Genomic DNA, 9,875 nt, shown 5'->3' with positions numbered 1-9,875 from the left:
TATTCCTAATAAATGACTGGAAGAGATGATTAGTAAAACGAATGTAGTATGACAATGGGATTATACCTGTAACGAGTACAGAGACTATATTTCTTTCTTGAAGGAAGAAATGATGAGTGCCACTCTCAGACTGAAGAAAAATTATAAAACAATTTCTCTTCATAATTCCTGTACTGGTTACTTCTATCTGCACTGTGTACTTCGTACACCGGCACTAGTGCTATCTGTATAATTCCACACCTGGGATTTTGAACAGAGCTAGTGTTATCATGGTAACCCTTAATAAGAAGAAGTCACACCTAGGAAGGATGACATCTTCTCCCTTTAATTGACAGTCCCATTCAATTAGCTGTTCATCGTAGAATTTAGACGTCAGGCTAAATATTCTACCTGGCATCACCACATATTGTTTCAGATCATGGACTTGTCTAGCAAAGTGTTTGTAGAACACTCTGGGTGATTCTCATCCGTTACATGTGCGAGGACATGTGAGGTCCCAAAGCATTGACTGTTTACCACAGTAATTAGGGGGCAGGTTTTAATACACAACCTGCCGCCACTACGAAGTGTTTCAGCTCATGCACTTGTTTTGCATAGTGTTTGTAAAACACTCTGGAGGATTTCCAGCCAGTGTATGAACTAAGGCGCTCAAAGTCCATATACTGAAAGAAGTTCAGTGATGAAGCAATCTTTCTCGGATCATGACCTGCAGGAGTACTGTCCAGATCCGCTCTACGAATAAAGTAGGTAAGCTTCGCCCTTAGTTGTTTTAGGGATAAATTTGATCCAGAAGTTTCTCCTTTAAAGAGCTGTCCTCCCCTGAAGTCTGAAGTTCTACGAAGATAGACCTTTAGACACTCTACAGGACATAGAGACATCTTCCTTCAGAGGGCAGATATTCCAGGGACCCCACCTCTTAGTGGGTACCTCGTTTTTAGCAAGAAAGGGTGGATCAGGAAAGAGATTCAGTTCTCCCACTTCCGTGAACTGAATGTGACCCTCATCTCTGGATAGGGTCACTATTTCACTAACTCTAGCCCCAGAGGCTATAGCAAACAGAAAAATAACCTTTTGGGTTATATCCTTAAGGGAACAATCTTCATTGTTCACAGAGGAGGCATAATGTAAGACCTTGTCCAAAGACCAAGAGATGGGCTTTGGTCGTACCGCGGGCTTAAGCCTAGCACATGCCTTCGGAATCTTATTAAAGATTTCATTCGCCAGATCCACTTGAAAGGCATATAGGAGAGGCCTAGTCAAGGCTGAGTTGCACGTATTTATCGTATTGGCCGCCAGACCTTGGCTATGAAGGTGGACAAAGAAGGACAGACAGAAGTTCATTGAAATTTCTTTCGGTCCTTTTGCTTTGACAAACGCAACCCACTTTTTCCAGGTAGACTCATATTGTCTTCTAGTTGACTTGGCCTTGTATTCTTCCAAGAATTCTATATTGCCTTCTGAGATCCCAAACCTATTTCTAACCGCTAGAGTGAGAAAATCATGAAATGAAGGGTTTGGGTTCTTTGTGATAAAACGAAGGCAGTTCATTTCTGAATCTTCGGAAATATACCTAGGATCAGAGCTAGGACCAGCCTCATGTAGTCTATCAGCCCCACTAGAGGATCCTTGTATGGGGCTATATAGCGAGGTAGTTTCTTGAAGACGCTCATGATGAAGAGGTCGAATTGTAGTTCCGGGACTTGTTCCCATCTGGGAGGGTATATGTCTGCGTCCATGGACCATTCCAACTCTATCTCTCGGCTTGGATCGAAATAGAGTATCCACCGTCACATTGTGGATCAGTTGTAAATGAGCTGCTGGTAGGTGCCATCCCTTTAAGAGAGGGATAGGTAACTTCACCAAGACTGTATGAGACGTTCGATTGTGACGTCTTATTATCGCTTCGGTGTCCCAGATCAGTCGTCGAGAATCTGATCTGTGTGGAGGGGGCTTCCCCACTCATGAAAGGACCAGCAGAGTCTTGGGACTTTCGTGCTTTAATTTTTGTTAGAGAAGCGATTAAAGAGGGACCGATCTCAGTCTTTTTTTATCTCTTCAAGCGTTTAATGCGTGTTTTCTCCAGGCTCTTAACGCATCTTTCGGGTGTGCCCTTAGCACCAGGTCTGTCACTATTGCGAACTGGGGAAAGTTTAGCGCTTTTCCCTGTTGGCATTATGGAAATCTGACTGATTACCCGAGTCTCTTGACAGACCTCACGAGCTCCTTTTATATTCCCAAAGGAAAGGAGAGTTGATGTGACTGAGAGCTTCGATGGTTTTTTAACCATCGAAACCCCTGAGCTGGAGAAAGTCGAGACTTCTAGAAGCTTATCTTGCATCCGTGATGTCCCGGGAACCGGGTCATCTCTTTGAATGCACATTGGCCATACACTTCGGGTGCTGCCCACCCCAGCCTCTCGATCAGGTATATTAATACCTGAACTAATTCTAGGCTTGACTTTGACGTGACTAAGTTCATCAATCCTATGAAGATACTTAGGACTGTGAGTCCGACACGTATCTTTCCTAGGATGAATGTTACTCTCTGTAACATGAATTCTAGATAGGAGGAATGGGGGTGGTTGACTGGAAGGTTCCGAAGGACACCTTTCAGGTCTGACAAGACTACGAACACCCCGAATTGAAACAAGGTCCATATGTTCAGATGGATTAACATTCAGAACTTGCTGTTTTTTATGAACTTGTTGAGTGGCGACAAGTTCAGAATGACTCAGAGATTTCTTGAGTCCTTCTCGTGAACACAAAACAGCCTTCCCTGGAACTCGATGAGCTATAGTTTTCTTACCACCTGTATGCTCTATAGCTCTCAGGTATACTCCTCCAGGAGGGTTTTGAGCTGTAGGAGAAGGTAAGGAAACGATGGTAGGGACATTTCTGTTTCCCATCAATGGCTCATCTTGAATAGGCTTTGGACCGAAGGATCGAAAGTCCTGCGATCCTGAGGGAATGTTCCTCCTAGCCGAAGTGTCATTATGCTTCGAATAGTCAGTAGGCTTAGACTTTTGACCATCTGCCTGTAGCATCGTGGTCACTGGAAAAGTGGGATGTTGTTGAGCAGCCCGGATATTTACAGCATTTTCGATCTTCTTTTTAGGTTGAAGGAATGCCCCATTTTTGGAGAAGACTTATGTTCTCCATGGTGGCGTTCTTAATTACTTCCTTAATGACCTTGTGTGGGAAGAAGTCTTTACCCCAGATGTTGGAAGATATTAGCTTCCTTGTTTCGTGTTTCACTGTTGCAGCAGCGAACACAAACTCTCTACATGCTCTCCTAGCCTTCATAAAGGCGTAAAGGTCCTTCACCAAGGTAGCCATATGCATTTTGTCTATGACTATGAGCATGTCTGGGGTATTTTCGTAGGTAGAACACAACTCTATGTACTTTTGTAGAGAAAGGGATGTCGCAAGTCTCTCCTTTGACTCATGTTCATTATGCAAGAGCAACTCAGACAATTTAGGGAGACATACATTGAATTGTCGACTTGCGACATCTTTGTCTAATTTTCGTACTGAAAATGTCAAATGGACTTCCTTCCAATCCTTTTCCTGTCCGGGAAAAGCTGGTGATAAAGGCTTGCACTCATCGAGTGTGGGACATGGCTTAACCGCCTCTACCGCTTTGGCAACAGAAGTAAATGCCTTCCCCATAATGGGGAATGAGAGTGAAGTAGGAGCAAGAAAGGAAGGGTGTCTGTTATTCAGTGAGAATACCTTCGACTCTGAATAACCCGCCATTTTTAGACTACCTGAAAGGATAGTCTGTGCCTTATCATGTTCGAGAATCATGTCCTCCTTTGGTTCCGTTCCTTTTCTTGACTTTGGTTCATACTTCAGTCGAACCCAACAATTAGGGAGAGCATCAAAGCTTGGCCAAAATTGAATTTTGTCCAAAGGAACAGCACCTATTTTCTCTGAGATGTAGAGATTGCCATTTGAAATCGGCATCTGCTCCGCAAACCTCCAGGGATTGGTTGTGGAGCATGTTGGTAGATCTTGATTCATGGGTTGTTTGACTGACCCCTGGGAAGCGACAAGAGAAGCTTTACGAGGCTCTATCTTGCGTTTTACTTCTCGCTTTTCGTTTTGTTTACGTAAGCTCTCTATTCTATTCTTCAGCTGGATACATAATTGTACCACATTATCCAATAGAGGGGTAGAAGACGAAGATGTCGACATCGATGGCTCTATAGCCGGCATAGGCGAAGGAAATTCCGACACAACATTTTTCTCTTCTACCCTGGGGCACTTCTTGCCCTCAATCCCAAAGGTTTTCTGGCCGTCAGGGGATGTAGTTGGCTCCTGAGGCACTACTATTTCCTCACTTGCTTCCGGAAATAGTAGCTTACGCATCCTATCATTAGGTAGGAAAGGTCCCGGAGAGATTTTTTGAAAGCCTCTCACCCAGTTGCGTAATTTATATTGAGCTGTATCCCTAGTCTCCGTAAACTTGTGATTTTCAAAACCTTCAGACATTAATGTCCGACATATATTGCAAACCTGTGGGTTCCAATAATGTAGCGATCCGGAAATAATAATGCAGGGGGCATGAAACCTGCAAGTATTATGACCGTAAAAATACTTACTCTTGGCCTTGTAGAGGACTGCAGCACAAGGTATGTGGTGTTCCTCCTGTAAAGAAAGGAAAACCAAATGAGTATACAATGGATTATCCCCTTGACAATCAACATGCAAATGTCCTTTACAATAGAGTAGCTTAGGATAGTAAGCTATAAGGGGATAGTAGGAGATACATACTTGTGTACCCATGTGAGCAAATGCTGTTACCTCCCCTCAGTATTAACTACATGGAGATTTATCCATTGAGTAACTCCAAGTAGAAGGGCTCTTACCCCTAGGGGTAGAGAAGTATCAAATCACTGTCCCAAAATAATGTTAATTCTGTGGGGTCAGGATGACTGATTCTCGATCAGAATATTGAAGAAAACTATTCATTCAATATATGAGCGGTACCAGCGGAATGCTCGTACAAGGGTACCCAAGGTATGTCAGAAAATACTACTGTATAATGGTACTGTAGTTTTCTAATTGCAGTAAGTCTATATTGCAATTTACTGGCTACTGTACATCATGTATTGTAGTCTAGTCATTATGCTGCCTTCATAGTAGCATATGACAGTACGGTCCATCTAGCATGAAGCCAGCTGGACTAGGAAAATAAAGACATATATTTGTATATCACACTCAGCCTATTTGCTGTAGTCTTCCTACTATATTAAAATATAGAGTTTCCTGATCAGGGAGACTAAAGGATAAAGGCTCTACCCTTTAAGGATTAGGAGTGTATTACTCTTGCCTTGAAGTGTTTAATATTGTAGGGTAATCCTAATACTGATTCTAATCAGGATATTGAAGAAATCATATTCATTCAATATAGGATTGGGCTCAGCAAATGCCTGTGTTGGATATCCAAAATATATTGGAAATAACTACTAGTATAAAATATATAGTAGTTTTCTATCTGCAGCATAATCTATACTGCAGATATACTGGCTACCTGTATAACATATACAGTAGTTCAGCCGGCATGTTGCCGGCATAGCTAGGTCTTGCCGGCATACCCGGCATGCTAGCTAGAGAGAGAGAGAGAGAGATAGCAGGGAAAAAGGGCTACTTCTTACTGTGAATGTATACAGTAATTAAGGATGTAAAAGTCTAATTTGACTGCCTTTCTCCAGAAAGAAGGTTCTAATAGAAGGGGAGAATGTACCATTCAGGTTCCATGCAGCTACAGTACTATTGCCGGTAAGGTACCGCCGATACACTGCCGGCCGGCAAACCTCTAGCAGTACCAGTTCAGTCGGCGTGCTACCAACTGAGTCAGCACTATCTTTGCCGGCCTGGCCGGCAGTACCCCGGCAACAGAACCTGTAGCAGCAGTCCAAGGGAGGACTGAAGAACCTTGGGGACAGAAGGGATTTCCCACTCATGGCCATCATGGCCGCCGGCAACCGCCAGGTACCGGCAGCCATCTTGGCCGCCGGCTGAGCCGGCAGTTGCCGACTGGGCCGGCAGTTGCCGACAGTCTCCAGTTGTCGGCACCCATCTTGGCTTCCGGCAGTCAACAGCTAATGGCAGGGACCATAGCAGCCGGCAGATGATGTGGTTGGCGGCAGTATGCCCTGCCGTCAGCCAGAGTCATGGCTAGAGAGGGAGTCTGGCTGGCTCCGGCAACCTACTGGCAAAGGTAAGGTTGCAAGATGCCGGCCTAAAGAAAGATAATGGCTCAGCCATCAAAAGTGGACAGAGGGGTAGAGAACAGTGTCCTGTAATGGGTGTGAAAGGAACTGGCAAAATTGTCAGTCCTACCACCTGTTAAAAGAAACTCTGTTTCAGTATCGGCAGAATTCCAGGTGACGGGAGAGACTCAGTTCTCCATCCCAGAGATTGCCGACACAGTTAAGGGGATGGCGGCCCTGCCGCCTCCTCTCAACAAAGAAAAAACAGAGTTCCAGTGCCACGTTATCCTAGGCTGAAGAATATTAATCTTCAGCCCAGAGTACTGTGGCACAGGACTAGTCTTTCAGATCATGGACTTGGCTAGCAAAGTGTTTGCAGAACACTCTGGATGATTCTCATCCGTTACATGTGCGAGGACATGTGAGGTCCCAAAGCATTGACTGTTTACCACAGTAATTAGGAGGCAGTTTTTAATACACAACCTGCCGCCACTACGAAGTGTTTCAGCTCATGCACTTGTTTTGCATAGTGTTTGTAAAACACTCTGGAGGATTTCCATCCTGTGTATGAAATAAGGCGCTCAAAGTCCATATACTGAAAGAAGTTCAGTGATGAAGCAATCTTTCTCGGATTGTGACCTGCAGGAGTACTGTCCAGATCCGCTCTACGGATAAAGTAGGTAAGCTTCGCCCTTAGTTGTTTTAGGGATAAATTTGATCCAGAAGTTTCTCCTTTAAAGATGCGTTGAGAGTCTGGAGAAAACAAGCATCAAACGCTGGAAGAGGCTTAAAAAGACCGATATCGGTCCTTCCTTAATCGCTTCCCTAACAAAGGTCAAAGCCCAAAAGTCCCAAGACCATTGTTGGTCCACTCATGAGTGGGGAAACTCTCTCCAGGCATATCAGATTGTCTACGGCTGATCTGGGACTCCGAAGCGATAACGAGACGCTACAATCGACGATGCTAGAGAACGTCTCATACAGTCTAGGTGTAGATAACCATCCCTTACCTAAAGGGATGTCACCTGTCAGCAGTTCATATACAACCGATCCGCAATGTGACAGTGGATGCTCTACTCGGGCTCAAACCGATAGAGTTGGAATGGTCCACGGACGCAGAACTATTCTCTCCCAGATGGGAACAAGTCCCCGAACTGCAGTCCGACCTCTTCATTACGAGCGTCGTCAAGGAACTACCTCGATACGTAGTCCCATACGAGGATCCTCTAACAAAAATTATAGACATCATGTCTCTGAAATGGAAGGGATAGACTTAGGATTTCCAGTTCATCCCATCCAATCACCTGCTGAGAGTCCTCAACCTGCTGAGATCCTTCCAGGTAGGTGTAGCCCTGTTGGCTCCAAAGTAGCCCAAGAGCAGCCTGTCCTCCTTGAGGAAGGAACGGAGGCTGAGGCCGTCCCTAGTTCTGAACCTAGGATGACTTTGGGGAGGTTCGGAGATTAATTGCCTTCGATTTATCACAGAAAACCCGAACCCTTCATTGCATAATTTTCTTGCCCTAGCAGTTAAAAAAAGGTTTGGGATCTCAAAATGCAAAAAAAAATTTTTAGAAGAATACAAGTTTCAGTCAACTAGAAGACAATATAAGTCATCATGGAAAAAGTGGGTTGCTTTCGTAAAAGCAAAAGGACCGAAAGAAATTTCAATGAACTTCTGTATGTCCTTCTTCATAACCAAGGTTTGGTGGCCAACACGATAACGACGTGTAAGTCAGCCTTGACTAGACCTCTTCTATATGCCTTTCAAGTGGACTTGGCGAATGAGATCTTTAATAAGATCCCGAAGGCATATGCAAGGCTTAGGCCTTCAACACCACCAAAGTCCATCTCTTGGTCTTTGGACAAGGTCCTACATTATGCCTCATCCATGAACAATGAAGATTGTTCGCTTAAGGATCTAACCCAAAAGGTTATTTTTCTGTTCACTATAGCCTCAGGGGCTAGAGTTAGTGAAATAGGGGCCCTATCTAGGGATGAGGGCCATATCCAGTTCGCAGAAACAGGAGAACTGAATCTCTTCCCTGATCCATCCTTTCTCGCTAAGAATGAGCTACCCACTAAAAGGTGGGGTCCCTGGAGAATCTGCCCTCTGAAGGAAGATGTCTCTCTATGTCCGGTAGAGTGTCTAAAGGTCTAACTTCGTAGAACTTCAGACTTCAGGGGAGGACAGCTCTTTAAAGGAGAAACCTCTGGATCAAACTTATCCCTAAAACAACTGAGGGCGAAGCTCACCTACTTTATTCGTAGAGCGGACCCGGACAGTACTCCCGCAGGTCATGATCCGAGAAAGATTGCTTCATCACTGAACTTCTTTCAGTATATGGACTTTGAGCGTCTTCGTTCATACACTGGATGGAAATCATCCAGAGTGTTTTACAAACACTATGCGAAACAGGTCCACGAACTGAAGCACTATGTAGTGGCGGCAGGTAGTGTATTAAAACCTGCCCCCTAATAACTGTCATAAACAGTTAATCGCTTGGGACTTCGAATGTCCTCGCTCATATACTGGATGAAAATCATCCAGTGTTCTACAAACACTATGCTAAGCAAGTCCATGAAGTGAAGCAGTATGTGGTGATGTCGGCTGGAGTATTTTACCAGCCGTCTAATTCTACGATAAACAGCTAATTGACTGGGACTGTCAATTAAAGGGAGAAGGAGTCATCTCTCTTAGTGTGACCTCCTTTGAATAAGTGTTACCATGGTGACGCTAGCTCTGTTAAAAAATCCCAGGTGTGGAATTATACAGATAGCACTAGTGCCGTGTTTACGATAGAAGTAACTAGTACAGGAATTATGAAGAGTAATTTTATTATAAATTTTCTTCAATCTAAGAGTGGCACTCATCATTTCTTTCTTCCCAAGAAGGAAAGATAACTTCCGCACATGTTACAGGTATAATTCCGTTATCATGCTACATTCATTTTACTTGCTAATTTACTTAGTCATTTATTGAAAATAAATGTCTATTAGAATGTAAGTGCGTCCTAATTCGCCCGACAATTGCATGATTAAAAAATACAGAGTATGTACCATTCATATATTTGTATGCTCACAAACAATGGATTTAAGAAACACTGATAAGTATATGATAATATTCACAAACTACGAGACGGTTTGTACATCCAGTGTATACTTATGTTTGTCATACAATATGTGCTAACCTTAAGACACCCCCTTGTTTCTACTTTCTAGAATGACTCTTCCCTGTAGGGGGCAGGAAGCACTAACATCGTGTATGATTAGTGAGAATGACGGATAACAGTAACGTCACTTGTCTCGATTGATCCAAATGATCATAAAAGGGTCGTCCCAAGGATAAGGCACTGATGAAAATCCACAAATACATTGATGGTCTGGTAAACTTCCATCGGGATGACATGGCTTGAGCCCCTATTTCTGGGTGAGATCGCCATTTCGTCCTGATGGACCCACCCTTCTTTTCTTGAGAGAAAAGATCTTGACAGTTCCCTCCCTAAGGCACTGTATCTGTAGCACCACGCTCAATGCAACAAGGAATGTCCGCCATCTTAGGAATAGCACTGTGGTGATGGTCAATAGTAGTACGAGAACGAGGGTAACCCTGGTACAGGACCTCTTTTCTATTTCTTCAACCATGTCCCCCTCGAAGAGT

The sequence above is a fragment of the Palaemon carinicauda genome, chromosome 2 (genome assembly GCF_036898095.1).
Source record: "Palaemon carinicauda isolate YSFRI2023 chromosome 2, ASM3689809v2, whole genome shotgun sequence".
In the NCBI taxonomy this organism is placed as follows: Eukaryota; Metazoa; Arthropoda; class Malacostraca; order Decapoda; family Palaemonidae; genus Palaemon; species Palaemon carinicauda.
This window is presented reverse-complemented; position numbering follows the sequence as displayed.